Below are 23,042 nucleotides of genomic sequence, written 5' to 3'. Positions count from 1 at the left end.
AGTTGCTTGTCTCCTTTGGAATCGAACATGATCTATGCTAATAATGTGTAGTATAAAAATAGTTTAAAAGTGAAAAAGCAAAACAAAGGAAAAAACAATCCTTTAATAAACACTGGAATGCATAATAAAGTCACAACTCACCTTTAAATGAATTGGGGTATTTTACATCAAATCCTTCTTTATCTTCACCTAAGGAGCAATAACAATTGGAATCATGTTTGCTCTCTGAGACCTCTTTGCTGACATCTTCTGCAAAGATCAGAGAATGTGTTGCTGAGTAACATGATACTGTACACCAGGGGTGTCAAACTCCAGGCCTCCTGGGCCAGTGTACTGCAACTTTTACATGTCTGTCTGGTCTAAAACACCTTAAGTATATTACTGAAATAGCTTCTCAGTGCAGTCAAGTTGATGACCATCCCATCTGATCCAGCCATGTGACATCAGAAACACATCTAAATGTTGCTGGACACCAGCCCTCAAGACCTTGAGTTTGACACCCCTGCTGTACATAATATGATTTGGTGTTATTTTATGCGAAAATGATGTACTGAAGTACACAGTTCTACATAATTGACTTTCTATTGACAGGTTCTCAAAATCTTAAAAAAATTAAAACATCATCTTAATACTAATGATTACTATCTAGGATAATTTGTGCCTGTGAAACAATATCACTCACTGATGTACAGAAAATGACCAAATACAGTTTTATCTAATTCTGGAGTGAGCCACCTTCCCTTTAAACTCTGGTACACTGGCTAACATGGTTGGTAATTACTAGCTAAACTGCTGCAAATCAGATGCTTTGGTGTATCCAAGCATCAAGTAACCTACAACATTCTGCAAAATTACTAAACTATATGTACTTAAATGTCTTAAGAGATTCTGTATGAGTCTTACCTCTTTCTCCACGCAAAACAAATGAAACAAGTTAAATGAATACTAATGGCTTGCACCTGGACTTGTCGGATTGTACCAAGTTGATAGAGGAGGAGGGATACAACAAAAGGAGAATTCCATTTTGTTTCTGAAGCACACAAGGTCTGATTTTTTTCCAGGAACAAGAAAAAACTATTTGAGTAATATTTTGTAACTTTCATTCAATATTTCAAAGTTAAATAGTTTATCATACATTTTTCTTTATTTAAGAGGCAACAGTTAGATGGTATCTCCCACCAGCAATGTTGTCACTTCTTTTAATCATTTCTGTTCAATCAATTAATCATGTTTATTTGTATAGCACATTTCAGCAGCAGGGCAGTTCCAAACACTATCATAAAAACAAACTGTTTTTATGATAAAGATCCAACATAAACTGTTGTCTAATGGCAGACACAACACCTGCAGAAAAAGGTTGGCTGATGTACCTGCCAATAGACAATTTAGACTACCTAGACAATCTACATGTATGCAGAGTAGCGACATTGAGATTACGACAAAATATACATTTTAAAAGTTTTGTGCTAACAGTAACATAAGTAATCATGATATTTTTGGCACTTTAAATATTTTTTAAATAAATGCTTTTTATTTTTATATTTGTAATTCTGTATTACTCCATGACTGGTTATCCCTTCTTTCAAATTCAAAAATACTTTATTGATCCTAAAAGGGAAATTAAATTAAAAAAAAGCTTGGGTCCTCTACCACAAGCCTTGGAGCGTGAGTGGTCTTCACAGTATATTAGCAGTTCCCAAAGGTGTGCTTCTCTGTATCAAGAGGTCTGATGTATCTCCAGGTATTTGTTTGAGTCACTCTTCCAGTTTAGGGGTCATTACCCTGAGGGTTTCAGTGACCACAGGCACTACTGTTGACTTCAACTTCCACATTCTTTGTAACCACCTAAGACCCAAACTCTTGCATGGCATGCATTATTAATTCGTCTGATATTTGGGTTGATTGGGACCTAATGATTGCAAAAACAAAGAATTATCTTTTACATGATATCTGGACATCATTTTTCTCAGAAAAATACTTATTCATTTTAAATCACCATGTTTAGCACCATGGTAAAGCTATACAGTTGCTAACTTTTGTAAACTTACACAACAAAAGAAACACTGAACATCTTGAGTCTAACCTGTAATGTGTTATAATCTTCCACCACCACTAAGTCATAAAATAATGGCCTAACGTGTGGACACCAGACCCCATCTAGAGCAAAATTTAGTATTGTGGACTAGACAGTCCAAAATAAGTCATCCACTTATGTGGACAAATTTTTTCTCAGGTTCTAGGAGGATGATGGTTCTTTTTAGTCTTTGGTATTTCTCTAGTTTTTTTCTGTACCTTCTGTTCATTCAGGATAGCTACATCATAACAACTGCTTTGCTCTGCTGCTCAATGATCACCATGTTCAGTTGGTTTGCTTTTCCTGTTTTGTCTTCCTGTATATGGAAGGCCCACAGAATCTTAGCTTGTTCGTTTTCTACCACCTTGTGTGGCATTTCCCATTTTAAAGAGGTGTGTTCAAGGTTATATTCCCTTCAGATGTTTCTTCACACTATTCTGGGTACTTGGTTGTGGCGTTCCATGTATTCTTATCATGCTACCATCTTGCATCCTGGTGTTAGCTACTAGATTGTCTCAGGGGACTCATTGCATAGCATTCACTGAATATCTTGCTTGGTATTACAAATCTGGGTCGTTATTGCTCTGGTTCTAGGGACCTGCTTATGTGCCATCATGAATACTGCCTCTGTGCTGTGGTTCAGTCTAAGACTTTGTCAAATGGAGCTGTCAGTGCATACCTGTTGATTGTCTGGACCTTGTTTCTGTCATTGGACTTGCCTTACTATTTGTAAGTACAGTGGCTTGCAAAAGTATCCATAGCCCTTGAACTTTTCCATATTTTGTCACAACTGCAAATATATTTTCACAGAATTTTATGGAAAATAAAAGCTAAAAGTCCAGTATTCAGCCCCCGTCCCCTGAATGCAACCAATTGTCTTCAGAAGTTGACTGCTAATGGTAAAAAATTCAACTCCTCTATGACTGCCACAAAAGTTGGCTAAGAGAATATTGGGGAACAAACAGCATGAAGTCCAAGGAACACACCAGACAGGACAGGGATAAAGTTGTGGAGAAGCTTAAAGCAGGCTTAGGCCATCTCACAGACTACTGTTCCATTAATCATCTGGAAATGGAAAGAGCAAATCACACAGCTGTGAACCTACCAAGAAAAGGTCATCCACCTAAACTTACAGGCTGAGCAAGAAGAGCACTGATCAGAGATACAGCCAAGAGGCTCATGGTGGATCTGGATGAAATGCAGAGATATCCACACCTCAGGTGGGGGAATCTGTCCACAGTATAACTATTAGTCATGCACTGCAAAAATGTGGTTTTATGGAAGAGTGGCAATAGAAAAGCCATGGTATAAAGAAAACTATAAGAAGTCCCTATAACTATGAGAAGTTGCAGTTTGCCAAAAGCCATATTGGGATACAGCAAAAATGATAAGACAAGACCAAAATGAACTTTTTGGCAAAAATGCAAAGCACTATTTGTGGTGGAGAACAAACACTGCACATCAATCTGAGCACACCTTCCCCACTGACAAACATGGTGGTGGCAGCATCTTGCTCTAGGGTGCTTCTTTTCTTCAGGGACAGGGAAAATTGTTAGAGTTGATTGTAATATGGACTAAGCCAAATACAGGGTAATCTTGGAAGAAAACCTGAACACACCTGAACCTGGAGTCTGCAAAAGACTTGAGGCTGGGGCAGAGGTTCACCTTCCAGAAGGACAACTACCCTAAACATAAAGCCAGATCTACAATGGAATGGTTTAAATAAAAACATATTTATGTGTTAGAATGGCAAAGTCAAAGTCTAGACATAAACTCAGCAGAGATTCTTTGGCAAGATCTGAAAACTGCTGACAAGTCAATTTTATTTGTATAGCATATTTCAGCCACAAGGCCAAAGTGCTTTACATCAAAGAACTAAAAAGTCATAAAAATAACATACATTTACCATAAAAGAAAAACAAAGAAATTAAATTCAAAGTAAAATCAAAATTAAAATCATATACATAAAATATATTGATACATCTACCAATGATTAAGATTCAGAAACAACTGTAAATTGGTGTGGTTTTAGCCTTGATTTAAAGGAATTCAACTGTGTTGCAGTTTTCTGGAAGTTTATTCAAGATTTGTGGTACATTGAAGCTAAATTCTGCTTCAAAATGCTTGGTTCTGGGGATGCAGAGCAGACCAGAATCAACAAACTGTTAGCAGTGGAATAGTTTGGTGAAAAAATTGCTTTATTATGGTTTATATTTATTTTTCCATGCACTTATTCCACACATTTATTATTCATAATATTTTAATTAAACAAAATTTGATCAAAATATATATTAATTTCTGTATATTTTTAGGTGCCACATACATTCCAAGGTTGGGTTTAGGCATCCAACTAACCTTTATAAAATATTCAGTCTTATAGCACAGAGTAATCATATTGCCATCTCATCCCCAGTGTAAGAGTTGGCAATTTACACACAATTCATGTGTGTAAACAGCGACACGTGAATTAGAAAGACACTGTAGTAATTAGCAGGACCTTCCGGCAGACAACCAATCAGAATGAGAGGTTGTGTGAATATTCATGAGGTCCTGCTATTACACAAACCTGCCATAGGGGGCGCTGTGGTGATACACAGATTATACACAAAATCAGGTTTATGTGTATTAACCGGACATCTCGTTTTTTTTGCATTTTTGGGGTTATTAGACCAATAGAAACCTTTCTACGCTTTTAGATTTTTGTCAAAATTAGCAGGACACCGCTCCTGTCCCGTTAATTCAAAATGTCCTGCTAGTGTTGTGTGTATTCTGACGAAATGTCCTGCTAAACCACATTTACCAACGCACACACACACACACACACACACACACACACACACACACCCTGCTGAGGACTTTGTTTTGGCTTCCATTCATTTTAGTAGTGGCCTAACACAGACATTTTCCCTACTCTGAACCATTACTACTTCTATAAACCCTAACCAGAACTTAATTCACATCATGACTAAGCCTAGTTTAGGTACTCATCCCAACTGAAAAAAGTAAAAACCAGGAAAACGTCCTCTTTCCAAGAAATGACCGTCCTTTTCAGGTAAAAATGGTTATAATGGTCCTCTATATCTAGTATATACAAGAACACGCATGCGCGCGCGCACACACACACACACACATAAGTTTGTATTTCCATCCATTTTAGGGCTTTGCATGACTTCCATTCATTTTACACAACTTACCTCAAAACCTAACCCCTGATTTTCAGATAACTTCTTCAGAAGGTTTGTAAATATGCCAGATTAGCTAAACAAGTACACACACACGAACACACACACACACACACACACACACACTTTCCTCTGTCACCTTTTCCACACACAGAAAACAATATTGTCCATTTCATCATTCATTCATACATTTGTGCGAATGATTCTTTAAAATCACATTTGATGCAACAGATCCAGAAAGGTTCTTGTGGTTCACTATGAAATATTAATCATTTTCTCAGTAATGTTGGTATCAGAAAGCATTGTGGAAGCCCACACTAATTGCCAACATGCACTTTTTCCCCGTTTTGCCAGGTTACAACCACAGACTTCAGTGTTTTATCATTTTGATTTTATGTTGTGGAGCAACACAATTCTGAACTGAAAGGAAAATATTACACAGCTTCTAAATGTGACAATCCAGCAATCAGTCCGCTCTTATAATTGTACACAGAATTGGTAATCGGAGCATATTTTACAACAGTAATAAAGCAAGATTTATATGCTAACGTGAATCATTTTCTATCAGTAAACCCTCAGTAGAACCAAAGATATCAAAACCTTAAGGTGAGGTTTCTGCTCCTCATTTAAGCGTTAGAAATTGAAGCAGTCAGGACGGATCATTAGGAGTCTGCAGCTCTGAACTGGGTCAGCAGAACAACACATTTTCCCAAATGAATAAAAGGCCTACAATTATCATTTCTGCCCTACTTTGAGTGTTTTATTTTGACCAGACGACTCTCTGGGAGAAGGGAAGCTGGAGCTGTTAGATCAACCTTTGTTTCTGGAAAGCATTGAAACCGATCAGAGGAAAACTCTCTGCGCATTAGATGTTTCACAGTGATATAAGTTAAAAGGTTTATTGATGAAAGGGACCGAAGGGATGGATGGATACGATGTGGATGTGGGTCATCTGGGGAGACTTGTTTGTGGTCTTTGGAAAATTACCCTCTCTCTTCACATTTAGCATCCCCCAAATAGGCCTTGGAACAAAGAGGAGTGGGTGGAAAAACTCATTTCATGTGTGTGCTCCCTGCCAACCTTCTTACATCTTTGACTCTTTCCTGTCCTCCTCTGTTTAAACAGCAACAAAACTGAAATTTAAACCCAACCAGTCACTTTAAATGCTCCATAAGCAACTTTAATATATCATTTTATTGTTATTAAGCACACCTTCAGTTGAGTAAATGCCTTCTTGCGTGATGCGAACACAGTTTATTGCGCTGTTTACTTGGCTCTGGCATGTAAAATGGTTCATGACTGTTAATGGCACCATTTCGCTGTAATCTGGTCTCATTTTATTCACATCATTTTGCTTCTCGTTCTGTATTTAATCTAACCAAAGTTGCAATAAAACCGCTGCCATTTATTTGTATTTCTGCTTTTCTCATTCACACTCCATCCTTAATCACTTTGCTTTGTTGATACTAAATTTAAAAAAACAAATCCAGAGTTGTTTTTGCCACAGTGTGAGCAAACATAGCCTTTACTCATGTACAGTCATATTCTGAATGGGCTTGTTTTTCAAATAATAACCTTTAAGCTGGTATTAAATATAAAATCATTACATTTGGCTGTACAATTTAATGTGTTGAATAATTTGAGAGGAATTACAGGAAAAACTTTACTCAGCTCATTCTTTAGTCTTGTCTTAAACTTAAACTTAAACTTCAGTTTTTGAGTAAAATTTTAATACTTCTTAACTTGGAGTGCAAAATGACTCAAACCCCTGGCAGGGTAGGATTGAAAATTTTCCATTTAACAAAGTCTTTTGTTTCTGATAAGAAATGAAACTAGAATCTATTGGAATAATATAAAATAATCATTATTGTGCACAACAGTACTTGTTTGTGCTTAAAGGTTTTACGGTGTTGTTAAAGAAAAGATAAAATTAGCTAATCTGTCTCTGCAGATTAGTTAAGAAATCCGTGTCAAACGGATCACTCAAATCCACGCACAGGACTCAAACTGCTTCAGAAGATCTATAGGTGCATGTCACCAAAACACTTTGTTTGCGAATGCCATGATGATGCCCTATTGCACACGCCGCCGCCGTAAATGGCTGTCGATTGTTTTTGTTTGCCAGTATTCCTCAGAGGGCCCTCCGGCGCGATGGATATTAGAGATAAAACAAAAGAGTGAGTGGGAGAAACGATCCTCTCGGCAGCCCCTCTGCCACTGTCATAATCCTGAGTGGGTGATGTGGTGAAGAGGATCGGCCAGAGATAAGATGATGACTCAGGGAGCATCTGTCACTTGAGGAAATGAGACAGAGCTCCAGTAATGGCCTGTTTGGAGAACACTAACCTCGCTGGTTCAGCCATTAAAACCCCTGTTTACAAAAGCAGGCTGGTATAATCTCTCCACAGCCTCCGTCTGCGGTTTATGCGCTTGATCTGAATCATGTTGCATATCCGCAGCTTCCATTTAGAGCAAGCAGTTGCCGTTATGCAAACGCAGCGCTTATAATTACTTGCAGGAACTTTGTGTCGTCATCGTTTGTTTTCAGTGACAGGTGCAGAAGACCAAATGCCATCAGTGCTGAGCTTCAGCGTGTGGCAGAATCCATTCTATTTACCCCAGAGAGACAGGGAGGACAAAAAAAAAAAACCCAGCCAAGGACACACAGGAATAGAAGCAGGAAAAGGTGATGCTGGGAGCAAAAGAGTCTGGTGAAAAGATGAATGCCGACTCTTGACCTTTTCCTGTCTTTTCCCGTTGCAGAGCACTCTGGGAATTTTCCATCAGCGCAGCCGGATGCGATCCTCGCAGCGCTTTCTGCCATTTGGAGCCGGCCGAGGCTGAATTAGCAGCCTGCTCCCAGAGCTGGTGCGCACCAGCGGGTTCTGGTAGCGGAGGGACCTCAGTGTAAAACCGAAACCTGCGTGCGGGTTTTGAGTGGCACTGCTTTTTGTGTCTTGTGGTCAGAAGTGTGTGCGCTCCAAGCAGCTAGTCGGCTCTCTACAGCCTGTCAAACAGACATCTGGTGGGACGGGGGGATGGGGGTGAAACAGTCAGTCTGTCTCTGCATGAATAAGTTAAAGTTAATTGAATATTCCTGCCGTGCTAGACCTGTAAACAGATGTTTCTGTGAATGGTAACCTGTTTAAACGATCTCGGTACTTACTGAGTGTTTATGCATTGATTGGTATGGAGAAATCAATAGGAAATAGTGACAAGGAGAAGATATTTATTTTAAAAAAACGCCCAGGTGTGCTAAGGAAAATACATTTCCACATATCAAAGTTAATATTAGGAGCACAAATAAGAATGCATTCATATAAGGGAAGATGGTGGCAAATTTCTAAGAGACATAAATTTACCAATTAAAAATTTGACCAGCGTTTAAAGCAGGATTAATGTATTTTCGTTTTTGAACAAAGAAATGGGCACTTTTTAAAGCTCGACGCACCCTGAGATAATCTATGAAAAGGATTTCAAAACTAGTTTTAGGGCTTTGTGTGTGTTTGTGTTTTTTATCGCTTCAATAGGAAAGTCTAGACATTGATTGCTTTTAATTATCTGAATCTACAAATCTGGCTCAAATCATCAGGGCTTCAGCTCTTTCACAAGAAAACTTTCAATGTTCAAAGTGTCATAATGGAACAAAAAGTTCAACTATCAGATATTTTTTGTGCAAGAAATGGAAAAATACTTAATTTACTGTGTGTTCAGATGCACTGAAATATCATCAATATTTTAAATTGCCTCACTGCTTCAAGCTTAAAAAAACCATACTAATTATTAGTTAATCCAGGGTAATTTACCCTGGACAGTTTCCTTTCAGTTCATATACTAGGCATTAATTAAATATAACAGAGCTGCAGGATTTAGTTTTATATTTTAAGATTGAATTTTTTTTTTTTGGGGGGGGGAAATAAGTTGCCAGATATTACAATATTTTCTTTTAAATAAGTGTCTAAAAGGATAACTAGGGATGTTTTTTTTTTTTTTTGCTGCCATTGTATGTAAAGGTAATTTCCAGGAGACATTTTCATCAGTTTATATGTACATAATCATACTGAGCTTTTCTTAGGTACGACAGCTAATTAAGGGGGAAAAAAGAGCTAGTGTTTCTGGATCATACCACACAGTCTTAAGAAATATTTGATTGAACTGTTTCTCAAAAGCCTTGTCTATTCCTTTCAAACAAAAATCAATTCTGCTTCAGACTTTTATATTGTAACTTAATTAACTTCACCAGCAGCATTTCTACAGGCCTGGCTGTGCACTTGAGTTAAATTAGACACAATGAGTTCTCTACAAAAAGTGAATACAAAGGTGAAGAACAGCAAAGATGGATGTATTTTCAGTGTCTGTAAAGGAGAGGAACTAAAAGCCCTACGTGACTCTGCCCTCTCAGACAGCCGGGCTGCCTTCTCGTATCTCCTCAGACAGAGTTTACACATATCAGCCAAGGATAGTAGCTGGTGAATTATTTAGGAGCTCTATCAGACAGCGTCTCCCAGACAAAGTTTGTGAATTCAAACCTGATATTGGACTGATTTGCAAGGGGAGAGGAGCCTGAAATGTGGTAGCCCCCACTGAGCCCGTTATCTACTGCTCAGCAGACCCTCTGAGGGGGGAAAAAATCCAAGATGAGCATTAGAGCTAAGCAGTTGTATCAGATCGGCACGAGGTAACATGGACTGTTTTATTTCTGCATCTGAAAGAAGGTTATCTTGGCGAAGCATGTCATCTGCCGAGGGTTGCATTTACATTAGGCATGGTGAGACGTTACCCATGTTGTCCTAGCATCTCATGTCGTCTCCTCCTTTGATCAGTTTGAGCTACACAAGCAGTCACTCTGACTAATTATGTTGGTCAATGTATCAAACATGACATCAAAGAAATTTCATCCATCCATCCATTTTCTTCCACCCTTGTCCCTAGTGGGGTCAGGAGGTGCTGGTGCCTATCTCCAGCTAACGTTTCAGGCGAGAGGCGGGGTTCACCCTGGACAGGTCATCGCAGGGCAACACAGAGACAGACAGGACAAACAACCATGCACACACAGGAGAATTTAGAGAGACCAATCAACCTAACAGTCGTGTTTTTGGACTGTGGGAGGAAGCCGGAGTACCCGGAGAGAAATCACGCATGTGCAGGGATAACATGCAAACTCCATGCAGAAAGACCCGAGGCCGGACATTGAACCCAGGGCCTTCTTACAGCAAGGCAACAGTACTACCTACTGCACCAGCATGCAGCCCCGTCAAAGAATTTGACTTTGTAATTTAACATTTTGAAATCGGGCTTCTGTCTCTTTAAGAAACTCCTGCTCTTTCTGACCCTCCATCTTCAGGAAGTCATCACAACATGGCTCCTCAGCGTTGCACTGAGAAGTATGAAGAGCTCAGCAGATGTGCAGTTACACCAGGTGTTTGCTAATTGCTGCTGGCTAGTCTGAAGGAACTGAGGGGGGGAGGTATCCCAGGAGAGAGGTGGTCTCTGAGGTGGGAGCTTGGAAGCTTGAAAACTGTAGCTCTGAGGAGGAGCTGCATCTCGAAGGCAGCGTTAAGGTGTTTTGCACAGCTCAATGGTTGCCATGGGAGATTTAAGGATTTCACAAACATGCATGAAAGAAACAAGGCAACACCCCAGGCATGTTTTTAATGAGAGAATAACATTATAACATGCCCCTTTTAAAGAACACCACAAGTTTTCACATACATGCACATTCTGTTTGTTTTATCCTTTATTTTATTTAATCTAATTTGTAAATACTTAAACTTTCTGTCTGTACGCTGTGAGCATTTAAAACCAAGGTCATGTCCTTTGTGCACACAATCTTGAGCTGATTCCGATATGAGGGAGTGCAATAAAAAATTAAAACAGGTCCATTAATAAAACCAACAACAAAAAAAAGAAGAAACACAGGGAGACTGTTATATTAATAATGAAACCAAATGGGATGTTTTTTTTATCTTTCGATTATTTTGCTAACAGAAACTTATTCATATTTTGATTCTTTTAAAGGCAGTTTCTTCTTTGTTGCTGGTGAATTTGTAATTTTCTTGTGCTTCACAAGTGTCCATTAGAACTCCAAGCTAAGAATATATTGACTTCTTTCAAGGATTTCGTTCAGCGGTTAAATATACATGTTTGTGCTGCTCCAGCATTAAATACTAACTACTTTTTGCTGCTCGTACACCAGAATTTCCCAGAGAGGAAAAGTTGAGATTATTCTTTCCTTTCCTTTTCTTTTCCTTTCTTTTCTTTTTTTCTCTTCTCTTCTTTTCTCCTAGTTCCTTTCTTGTCTTTTCTAGTCTGTTCTTTTGTTTATTTGTGTTGATTAACAAATATACCAGAGATTAAAGAAAGATCACTGGACTATTTTGTTTGTCCTGTGTGTTCATCTACATAAATGTAGAAGGTAAATGAGTTTGTTTAATTCAATTCTGACAAAGTAGTTCAACAATTTTAGAATTAAAATGAACATATCTTTATTATTCAGACCCTCTACGATTTATCAGGGATTGTTGTACTTCCAAATTCAGGCTTTATCCCTATAAAAAAGCAACTGGAAAACACATCAAGTGGTTTTTCTGCTATTCTCCTATGTTGAAATTAGGGCTGTGTAATAATATCGATTTTGCGATATATATTGATATTTTCTTTCCTAGAAAAAAAATCGATATTCATCCGCAAGTATCGTAACATCAAACTCTCACCTTGCTAACTCAGTGCTTGCTTTGCCTGGAGAGTGATTAGGTCATCAGGCTTATAGTGATTCCTTCAGATGTTAAGTGTCAAGGTTAAAAAGGTATTACTTACTTTACGAATGCATGTAAGCTACAATTTGTACTGTTTCGATTAAAAGAAGCATGTTTTCTCACCACTTCTTTAATTAATTTTGTCCAGCTGTCCATGTCTAACCAGAGGCAGGTATTGTGTAGTTGGTGCTTGTAATCAGTTTTCAGTTAAATTAATTCAGTCCAACTCTATAACAGTCACAAAATGTCACCAAAATCACTCTGTCCCTCTAAAATCTTCCAGAAAATTGCAAAAGTGTATTGAATTGTATCGTTAGCTGAATATCGCAATGTATATCGTATCATAAGCAGAATATTGTGTATTGTATCGTGAGATTATTGTATCACTACAGGCCTAGTTGAAATATTATTAATCTGGTCAGCAGTATCATTTCTGCAATCAGAAGTTTAAGTTGAAGTAAAATGCATTATGTTAATGTGGCTGTTTAAAGCAGATGCAGTGATTTGGTTGCTTTTCTGAATAATGTTCAGTTTATCTGCATGTATCAGGCTCTAGAGAGTACCTGGGATAAAAAGAAGAGGCGCTGCAGTAATGAAGCGATCAACAGGAGACAGTAATGCTGAGAGAGTGCGCTGGAAATAACAAGGACAAAAACACAGCAAGGCCAAACTCCACCACCATGGCTACAGTAATTTACCCTGCAGACCGCCAGAGACTCGTGGACCCTCGCCAACCGCTTGTTTTTTCCCGTGAATATTTGACTTCTCTTCTCCCTGTGGACCATAACTAGCAGAATTAGAAATAGGTTTATTTGTTTGTTGCACGCTGGCGCAGAGGTGCGAGGAGAGACTGCAGAGTCTCTCCTGTCAGGGAGACGTGATACGAGGCTGGGGCTTCATCTCGGAGATTGAGATAAAGTGGTACATTTTACTGCTGCTCTTTTGTTCGAGTCGGAGCTGCTGTTTACCACAGGGGCCCACTTATATTAACCAATCCGATAAAACAGACACACTGACAGCCCTTTTTTGTCTGAGGGCTCCCAGTAGCCTTTAGAGGATTTCTGCTGGCTCCCATTTTGGAGGAGTGTTATTGTGAAGATTGACTTTTTCAGAAGTGGGAAGTTACAGGCTCTATAGGAGTCTTACGTCAGCAGTTCAGGCCTCTTAGGCGTTTGATCCTCCGCAGTGCTATTATTAGTTCCTTTTTTTGTTTTGGAGCAGAGACAATGGTAAGGCTCTTCTCGCATAAGAAAACACAGTTTGTAGAGAGAAAAAGATCAAAAAGAAACTACGTTTCAGAGAGTAACTACAAAATAATTCAATTCAAAAGAACGTTATTAGTTCAATAGGAAAGTGAAAGACCAGATGAGGTCTTATTCAAGAGTTGGAATGGTGCTGTCAAAGTCCAAAGTTGAAATTTGACGCTCACATGCTTTTTCAATCCAATTTGACGGCGCTTGAGCTATTTTGCAAAGAGCAGGGAAACGGTTCAGCCTCCAGATGTGCAAAGCTGGTGCAGACTCGTCCCAAAGAGCTTGCTGCTCTAACTGCAGCTGCTTCACAGCTTTACGCTACTTTTTGTTGGCCTGTCGTTTCAAATTCCAATAAAATTCATTGACGTTTGCAGTTGTGACGTGACAAAACGTGAAAGCGTTCCAGGCAGTTTAATAGGCATCGCAAAAGGCTGTCATTGAGAGTAAGGTTGAGGCTTGTTCACTAAAGTGAAAAATGGGGAGCGATGGAGATGTGTTGCATTTTAAACCCTCCTCTCCTCCAAACCTCTGCTACATGAAAACTCTATGTCCTCTCTCCTCTCTGTCAGGACAAAATGGTCAATAGACGCCATCGTTATGCTGCGTAAATACCAATATTCACCTGTTTCATAGCCTTGTAAAAGTAATTACGCATTTAGAGTGGTTTTGTTGTTGATTAAGGCTTTTAGTTTTGCTCTCAGGCGTTGCGTTTCTTTTCCTTTCCTCTCCTCTGACTCTAGTCGGAATTTTGTCGCAGGGCCTCCCGTCCGATTGATTAGAGCAGATCTTTTTACTGAGTTTAAAGGCAGTCAGCTGTCAGGGGAAATTTCATGCCCAATGCCTCTTCCATTTGAGAGAAGCAGGAATATCCACCTTGGCGGGGGCATGCTTCTGAAAAATCGCGGACCATGAAGTCTGCAGGCTGTTTTGAAGCCCTGATCCGGAGTCGGAACGTGTACGAGGTCACGCAGCCGAAGAGGAAAAAAATGCTTTTATTCATTCTCTCAACAGCCCTGGGATTAATCTGCAGCGCCATTCGGAGTGCTGAAGGTGCCCAGGCTTTTTGAACTGAACAGACGGTAAAAGGGCTGGATTTTTCTGGCTGTAAATATGATTAACAAACACAACGTGGGAAACGTGAGACGGACAACATTACAGCGAATGCGGAGAGAAGTGAGTGTGCGATCTTTTTAATGTCGGGGTAAGTGCTGGAATCTGACACTACATCTGAGCTGCAAAGGGACAGAAATGGGCGGAGTGAGCCTGAGTGTGATTAATCGTCGCTGCCAGTAGAGCTCGGTTTAATCTGAAGCTCTGTTGTCTTTAAGCACCGGTAACACGTCTGCAGCAGAGGAGAGCTGAGGGATTGTCCTGGGTTGAAATGAGAGAACTGGCAGAATTTGAGCAAAACACCCATGAGAGCCAAAATGTCAAGAGCACACTTACCCTTGTTGCTGGATTAGTAGCAGAGCCCCGAGGAGATGCATCAGGGGAACCAAATTATTTTGGGGATTAGAAAAGCAGCTTGCAGCATCTCCACTCTCTGCGTACAATAATAATAATACATCACTCAGAAATAAACGTGCAGTTCGTAACTGCAAGACACGAGACGCAATAACAGAAAATAAAATCGGGACCGAAAAACTGAATATCTTATATTCTGTTCCCGTTGAACTTTCCATGGAAACCAGAAACCGCTTTCCAGCCGCTGTAACTGGCGAGAGCGACAGGCGTGCGGCACAACTCACGGATATTTCATGTTCAGAAATGCTACATGTAAATGCCAAAACGAAAAGGAAAAGGAGCAGGAGAGACCTGGGTGCAGCAAGGAATTAAGCCAGAGTGCTGGGCAGGAAACAGATGGCAATGGGTTAGGAGGGGGGAGGAGAGGAGAGGAGAGGAGAGGCCGGGTGGTGCGCGCAGATAGACGCACAGAAAGCCTGGACACACTCATCCTCTGTCCTCCCGGGGGATTAATAAGCCCATCATGGCTGCTGCCCATATGAGGAAACACAGACGGGAAGTGACACTGAAAGGATGATTCTGTATCTGGTTAGGCATTTTGTCTGCTAATGCTTGGGGACTGTTGTTTCTGCAGATGTTTATATCGCTTTGGCTACAACTGAAGTCTAAGTAAAAAGTCATAAACACACACAGATCTGCTGTGGCCTCCCAAGAATGCTTTGAGTTATTTTTTTGCAGCACCAGAACCAAGCAGGTGGCTGTGCATATAACAGGCAGATAAACACAGGGCACCATCCCCTCACTGCTCAAACCCCCCCTCTCCACGTTGATTGAAATGGCTCTGTGACAAAGACTCTGGCGGTCTGCGGAGCAGCTGCTGCATCGGCATCTACTTCGTCTGGAGCGCCGTTGGTGTCGGTGACATTTCCAGCACTCTCACACCACCTCCGCTGCGGCCGAGGGCTCCGGCTAACCTTTGTGGCGCCGAGTGGGAGCCCACTGGAGGAGAAGGAGCCAACTCACCTAACCTTTACGAGTCCTTTTATAGAGACGCCCTCACCAATACCAGCAGCACCAACCCCTCCCAATCCCCCAACACACAGAGGGTGTTATGGCTCTGCCACACCCTAGTGCTGACAAGTTGGCTCTGCTGCTGTCACTAGCTCCCTGGAGACCTGGCGTGCGTTTACCAACTGTATATTCTGCCAAACATGAGTGCAAAGAACAGCAGACAGTGTGGCTGGATGCCCCCAATAGAAGCATATACAGATATAGGTCCTTATAATAAATATATATATAGAGATTATCAGAAATAAATACAGGATGCTGATTAGTTTTAATGGAGTTAGCGTTTGACTGTTACATATGTCATACCTTGCCTCACTATTAAGTTCAGCTCATGCACAGAATGATTTGCTTCCTCATCTTTGTAAGAAGACATCAGTTCTTGTTTGTCATCAAACTGGAGCTTGTAGTGGAATGCTATAATCCTGAGAGCAGATTTTAAGTCTTTTTGAAGATTTTTTTCCCCCCATCATCAGCTGTTTCTATGAAGAGGTAAACGCTTTTCAGCTCTTATTATCCTGCCAGGGAAAGTAGTGATGTCGTGAACATCAAAGCGACACAGTATTTGTGTTTACATGTACTTCAATAAGAGTGTCTGTCTCTGTTAATGCTGGAACGTGTCCCGCTCTGTTGCTCAGCTATGCAGCTTTCTCTGACAGAGTTGAGAAATCGAGGCGACCGTGAGAGGTGGGACGTCCATCAAGGCGTCGCGGTTTGTCTTGTGTTATCTCGTTTTTTGCCATGACCGGGGCCATTTCATGCATTGCTGCCCAACCGGGAGCACTGCAAATTGAGATGTAAGGGGACAGATGGACATATACAGGTTGAGGTGACCCAGCTCGCCTTGACAACCTAAGTGAAACTGAGTGGCTAACATCTGTCTTTAAAAAAAAAAAAATCTGTATTAAAGCTAAACATTGGTATCGTTTAGACTTTCAGAGGGCAGTAAAGGACGATGGTCATCATCCCTGTGGGAAGCATGTGGGTCTTCATATCATCAAACGGAGCCAAGCGTATATCATGCTCTTATTTTCACAAAGTGTTTCCTTTGGTACTGAGTTCCCACCACGCTGTCAAATAAATTACCTCTAGCAGGGGTGGCTTGGGGGCCATTTGTGGCCATTGCATTGATTTTATATGGCTCTAATTTTAGGTGGAATGGTGCAAATTTTGACCCAGTGCAGGTGGTTGATTGTAGACGGGACACTTTTTTAAAAATTGGAGAGAGATTGTTACTGAAATACTCGGTACAACACGTTTGTTTTGTAACAGCCACATTTTTGCTTCCATTTTGATTTCACAGAAAGAAGTGCCACTAACACTGAATAACTAATCTGAAGAAATTTGTAATCCACAATCACTGCTCGACATACAAAGAGAACTCTTTTCTTTCTTTCTTCAAAATAATTTATGTGAAAAGTTGCTATGAATGAAAATGCATAGTAAAATCGGTGGATTCTGTGGTCCATTTGCAGTTATTTGAAAAATGGTGATTGATATTGCCTGACATAAGCAACCCCTCAATGATCAAGTTCAAGTTTATTTTCTTTTTTTTTTACATGAGATTATAGTCAGATGGCTAATCTATAACACAAAATAACCCTACAGAATAAGAAGTAAAATCTATATCTTTAACCATATCTATTTAATCTACCACTAGAATTTATAACCACAAGATATATCATCAACAAATACTAAGTACAAGCTAAATACCTTCTTAATTTTTCATGCATTTCAGTAAACATGGTGCATCAGCTGCACTTCTAGTATAAATGTGCTTGAATCTTTATTCAGCCGATTTAAAAATAACAGAATCTCACAATTGTGGTGTTTCCATTCGTGAATAAGGTTGCTCTCGCGATAAGTCATTAAACATCCTTTCAGTGACGGATGTAAACAGTTACATGAGATATATTCATTATTAAGTCTTGGCGCTAGCTCTCATCAGCTATCAGCCATCAGAGGAGAAGTCGGCGTCTTATTCAGGCTATTGAGCAACAAACCCTTTATTTTCTGAAGCAACTACATATGCAGTGTTTTGTGGAAATTGTAGTTAGTGATTTTACGGAAGAGTTATGAATTCAACACTTTAGAATGACACAAAACTTTTCATGAGCTACGCTACGCTGTGAGAGCTCTGGTGGAACTAGCTGCACATTGTCTGAAAAAGAACAAAAACGAACCTTCAGCCTCCTAATACTTCCTGTTGTCTTCTTTGTCATTTTTGCCAGTAGTAACATTGGGCTGTTTATCATGTATGATGCGAAAAAAAAAAAGTGTTTCCATTGCAGTTTTGCGAAATGCATCTGTTTCAATATGGCACAAAAAAACTTGTTTTCAAATTTGATGCATTTCCTTTCGGGGAATTCTGTATTTTTGTCATTTCAATTTGCACAATTTCAGGAGGAAACGTAGCGACTGTTTGTGAGGAACTTTGGAAAATTGTTGTTATGTGAACAAGGTTAAAAATTGATGTAAAAGAAACTTGAGTAGAACAAAAACTAGTTCCTGCCTAGGGGTCTAGGTCATGTTACATCCTACGTGGAGGCATGATTTTACTCTGAAGTAATTAATCTTTACAGTAAACTATTGCTGGTTTAAATCCAGTTCACGGCGTGTTTTCTCTGTGCCTAAGCGTGTTCTCTCTGGATACTCCGGCTTCCTCCCACAGGTGTGTCTGTCGTCCAAGTCATTTATCAGTCGCTTAGTTTCTCATCTAACCCATCCCTCTACAGTTCGCTGCTTTCAGTCAACATCAGTGTCAGATTCATTTTCTCAGACTTGCCTTCCTTTGCCGTCGGTCTGTAGTTGCTCACAGCGTGTCTGGATGACTGGGTCCATTACTTATAAATCTCGTCAGAACGGGGCTTTTAGCAGTTTGACCTTGATTTAGCAGAAGCTTTCTGCCCTTTAGTGTTCGTTAATCACTGTGTGTCCCAGTGCTATAAAGAGGTTTCCTCCTTATCATGACACAGGCGGAGGTCTTGACAGGGAAAGATAAACAACAACAAAAAAAAACTAGGTGAGGTGGCGCATTGCAGAGTCCAGTCGTCACGCTGTGGATAAATTACACGTTTATGAGCAAACAGTAGCCTCTGTTTAACTCTGTGCGTCTTATCTCGATGAGGAAAAGGGCAGCGTGCGACGCCGAAATCCTCCAACAGTGAAACTTGTTCTCTTTCACAGCTTGTCTGCTCCATTGTTGTCATGGAAGCTGACTTGATTCCAGCTATCACCAGCCGTCATCTTTAATTGCAGCGTGCACACAAATTACACCCCTGTTTATTCCTATAGCTGACTGCTTTCGCGCGCAGTCAGCCGTGAAATGGAAACCTATACGCTGCTGGGTCACGCTAGTCATCTCCGGAGGATTACGACGACGGTCTGCCGTAACAAGTGTGTGGCCAACACTAGCTCCACTTACTCCCATACAGTAATCTCTGCTACAAACACAAGGGGGGGAAAAAAAGGCTGTAGGCAAGACACAAATGATCAAACCGGCCCAATCACATAAATCACAGCTGCGGCTGCATTCAAACACCGGCTTTGTGATTCGAAGAGGCACACGGAGCGGAACGCACCTTAATGGACTGACATCTTGGCCCCGTGTCTTTTTCCTCCACTTCAAGGCTTTGCTGTGTGCTCAATTTATTGAAGTGCTACTGTCCAAATTACTTTAAGATGGAATGCTGCGGTTGCCTTGGAGACCTGCTGAGGAGGGAAGAAAACTCACCTAGGACGTGACGAAAAGAAAAGGCTGCCTCGCTGCGTCCCAAGAAATATAATTGTCACTTCATTGCAGGTTCTAATAAGGAGGGTGAGTAATGATGGATCACAGTTTGGATTTGAGATAACCATTGATTTTCCAAAGCCTGCTGAATGAAGTGCCCAAACACCCAATCAAGGATTAAGAGGAACTCGTACAGAATCACAGGAAGCTGGTAATTATCTTGCAAAGCATGCTTGGTGCTTTGTCTATTTATTTAAACATCTGGTAGTTTGCACTAATCTTCTTTCCATAAATTTATCTTAGCAATCAGGCCTTTACTACTGAAACGGTTTGATTTGTCAAATTTATTGAGTGATTATAATTATAATTTTGTTTTCTTTTTTCTTTTTGGACTAAAATGTAATACATTTTTTTCTCCCTGATGTTAGTTTTGGTTTTCATCCAATTTCATTTTGAAATAATTATTGCTGGCTGTGTCTGGATAAATATGTACACTCAAGGATGGATGGATGGATTTTACTTCCCTCCAATTATTTTTCCTCATTTTTATGTGCTGACAGAAATATTTTGGTCGTTTATCGTTAACCAGTTTCTTTTTGTTTTGCATACTTTCTGCATAAAAGCACATCAACAAAGTATTTTTCTCCATGTTTTCAGTCACGTGTATTGCCATTTTTATCTTTTTGTTTTGTCATCTTAAACATTTTCATCTGCTCTGAAAAACAAAGAACTGACTGATTATGATTCATTTATGCCGAAAACAAGATTTGTATATTTTCTGACTCAAATATGTGACTGAATGAAATTGTATGTGACTCAGAATAATAAAAAAAAAAACCTGGATGCTTGCAGTTTTTCTAACCGGTTTCCATGCTGCAGACCGACGTGCTATCTTCGTCCCCCAGCTGTCCTCTATTTTTTATAGCTTTCGTGTGTGAAGAATTTAGAAATGCAGTGAATACATGCATCACCTTATTTTTCATTTTTCACTTTGTCCCCACGGCTCCTTAATTTGTGGCGGCGTAACGTTTACGGGATTCCTCTGGGCTGGGCTTCTGTATCTCACACAATGGCTTTCTAATGAGTCTTTCCGCAGCGCTCTTTCCAATTGTTCTGCACCAGCTCACTGCTTTCCTGAGCTTTTCTGCTGAATATATAACTTTTCTCTAATTAGAGGGAAACGCAGCTTCAGCTGTTTATGCTCAGGCTGTGCTGTGGTAGTTTTGTTGGCGTTCCAGGTGTTACGGTGTGACCGTTTACCTCAGTGTGCCTGCAGACTTGAGCGTTCTCACCTTAGCAGCTTTGCATGCTGCTCTCAGTTTAGCGCCGTGTTAAGACAGTCCTGCACCTTTCGGCTCTGATAGTCATGGTTAACTTTGTAAAGGTAATGTGTGAACGTCACCAACACTAAACCGTGAATCCTGCTTTTTGTTGACACTTCTCCTCTCTTTAATTGACTTTTTTGTCCCTGCCCTTCTCGTTTTTTTTTTATCTCTTATCTTTGTGTTGCTTAGCAAACAGTTCACTTTCCTTTCATCCTTTTTATTTAAATTTTTTTAAAGAGATAAATATCTTTGGCCAGTAATCCTGGTGATTTTGTCAGCGCATGACCTGAGTGTTCTCTGTACTCGCTTTAAGCTTCCTTATTAGCATGCAGGCTCATTGTTCCTGACCTGTGAGAGTCGTGACTCAGAGGACGACGATAAGTCGGCTAGACTTCTCAAAGCTGACCAGATGCAGCCAGTCTGCATTAGCATATCAGGTCAGCAACTCAGGTGGATTGTTGGGTTAGGCATATTTTAACAGAAACCGACATGGAAGTTGATTTAGGGTCGATGGATGCATTGGTATGGCTAAAGAACATGTCATTGTTGCAGATTAACACGTAAAAAACATATTGTCTGATATACTTTATTTTATTCAAGCCATTATAATTTGTTTGTATGATAAAACTGGATTGATTTGGGGAAATGTTTGATTGGAAAATTGGGGTTAAAGCCTCACAAAAGACATAAAACCAAAAACAATTGTGCTTTGCAGACATTTAAACATTTGGGGTGCCAGATTGAAATTTCAAGCCCTGGCATAATAAGAAAAATAATTTTGAGTACACTAAGTTTAATTATTATTAGGAAAGTTTGGGCGGTTTTAATCAGATATTGTGTAATTCTTGTGTCGTTACCTTTTCAAAAGCTGGCATGCAGTCAGGTGTTTTTTTGGGGTTTTTTTTTACAAAGTGTGCAGACTCTGTTGATAAATGGTGTGTGGTTGCCCTTCTCTGACCTGAAATCCACCAGTTTAAAATCTCCCACTCCCACCGACTTGCACATAGTTTTAGCTGTGGACTGCTGCCTACTCTAAACCTGATCAGTAACACCACATCCTGAAAGAACAGCATTGATTTTGACCACTCTGTTTGTCTTCTGATTTCCACATTTTATGCTAACCCTGCTCCGAATGTTCTTCCACTTCCCACAACGTGTCCCCGTTTTTCATTAAACTTAGTAGAAATAACCTCCACCCCCCCCCTCAAGATTAAGCTTGTAAACATGTCAAAGTTAAGACTTTATCCAATTAGCGCCGGAGTTAGCCGTACATATTAACATGACACTCAATGCTGCAGCTATAAATAAGGATGCAGCGTCTCAGTCAACACGTCAGATTTAATAAGGACTGAAATTCATTGCTGGCTGCGCTCCAGTTTGAGTCATATGTTACGCTCCAGCAGTGGATGAGCATTACAGTAAAACAGCTTCACTAATCTGAAGGGCTGTGCCTCCGCAGTCGGTTACGGCTACACAGTAACAATCAGAGGCTGTTGTATGAGTTTGCTCCTCAACATATATATATATTTACAACAAGGAAGATAGTTTATGCTATTTTTCACAAGTGTAGATGATTTCTATGGGAAATGCCAAAAATAAAACCGAATTGCACTCCTGCAGCAGAACTCTCTGGTGCCTCTTTGGAGCTCTTCTCTGTGCAGCCTGCAGTGGTGCCACTCATTTATTCTCTTCTCCAGGGTAATATGTGAGTTAGAGGACTCACCAGACATTCACTGAGCTCATGAGACGAGACAAGAGTTTGGAAAAAATATTTAGAAACTAAGAATCCCTCATTAAAAAATTTATTGGTTTTACAAAACAAAAAAATGTGCTTTAAAGCATCTATATATGGTACAGTTTTTGTGATTGAGTCTTACTAAATTGAGATTAAAGAGGTAGTTTTTCTGTTTTCACTCTTATACTAAGATTAAATCTCAAACTGTGAATCTCTGGTCGGTTTGAAATTATGCAGATCTGGGTTCTGTTATATAAAGCAGAGTTAAGTGGGGTCGTCGTAATAAATTCTGGCTCAGTTTGTTGATTTTTAACAAAATGACTCACTTCTTATCTGGAAGCGTCTGCTGGAAACCTTGCAGACAAAGTCTCTTCTCACTTGGAGAAATTAAAGTCATTTAAGAGAAAAGCAAAACCAGCCAGCAGAGCCTCTACCAAATTCTTTAAAGGTGCAGTATTA

The 23,042-nt window shown here is 40.0% G+C and overlaps 1 protein-coding gene and 1 long non-coding RNA gene across 4 annotated transcripts in view; one reads left to right on the top strand and one right to left on the bottom strand.

Annotated features, from left to right (window-relative positions):
* The window catches only part of srrm3 (serine/arginine repetitive matrix 3), a 97,260-nt gene that overhangs the window by 17,732 nt on the left and 56,486 nt on the right, over nt 1–23,042 (top strand). The gene's annotated exons all lie outside the window — the stretch shown is intronic.
* On the bottom strand, nt 14,439–19,607 carry LOC103476070 (uncharacterized). Its single transcript, XR_535401.3, has 3 exons — nt 19,375–19,607; nt 14,711–14,807; nt 14,439–14,635 (listed from the first exon to the last, which is right to left on the bottom strand). It is a non-coding gene; the product is annotated as an uncharacterized LOC103476070 (long non-coding RNA).

Source organism: Poecilia reticulata, chromosome 14, assembly GCF_904066995.2.
Source record: "Poecilia reticulata chromosome 14, P_reticulata-male-v2, whole genome shotgun sequence".
NCBI lineage: Eukaryota > Metazoa > Chordata > Actinopteri > Cyprinodontiformes > Poeciliidae > Poecilia > Poecilia reticulata.
The sequence above is the reverse complement of the archived record's forward strand: the minus strand, read 5'-3'. Positions and strand labels throughout refer to the sequence as shown.